The following is a 468-nucleotide window of genomic DNA, read 5'->3' on the forward strand; positions in this document are numbered from 1 at the left end:
TGTAGTTATGGTCCAAACCGAAAGAAATTGTAAACGTTGTTGATTCACAAAATGGTAGTGAATTTGAAGTGAAATTAGTGATTTTGAAAATATTTTTCAGCTTTAAAATGGGTCAGAAAGATTATCAGAAATGATCACAATTTGCATGTTTGCAGTTTCTCAGGAATCGAAAATCAAATTGTACGCTGCATTTTACAAACGCATTAACAAGGAAATGCTGGTAGCGAATGTGTTAAGGTTCGAATATGGAATTGCAGCGATTCGGAAGGGTGCGTATGGTTAGCGTGTCGTTATCGTGGGCGCAAACAAAGTGTAATCGCATGGGACTGAATGGAAGATTATGAGCGCGCATAGAAGCCCATAAGGAGCCCACAGGAAATGACCAATCGGCGCGGCGGAACAGCGAGCTGAAAAGAGAGGAGAGGGGTGAAGAGAAAGAGAGACACCGAGGTGAAGCAAGGCGAGCCG

This window comes from Lasioglossum baleicum, chromosome 15, assembly GCF_051020765.1.
Source record: "Lasioglossum baleicum chromosome 15, iyLasBale1, whole genome shotgun sequence".
Taxonomy (NCBI): Eukaryota; Metazoa; Arthropoda; class Insecta; order Hymenoptera; family Halictidae; genus Lasioglossum; species Lasioglossum baleicum.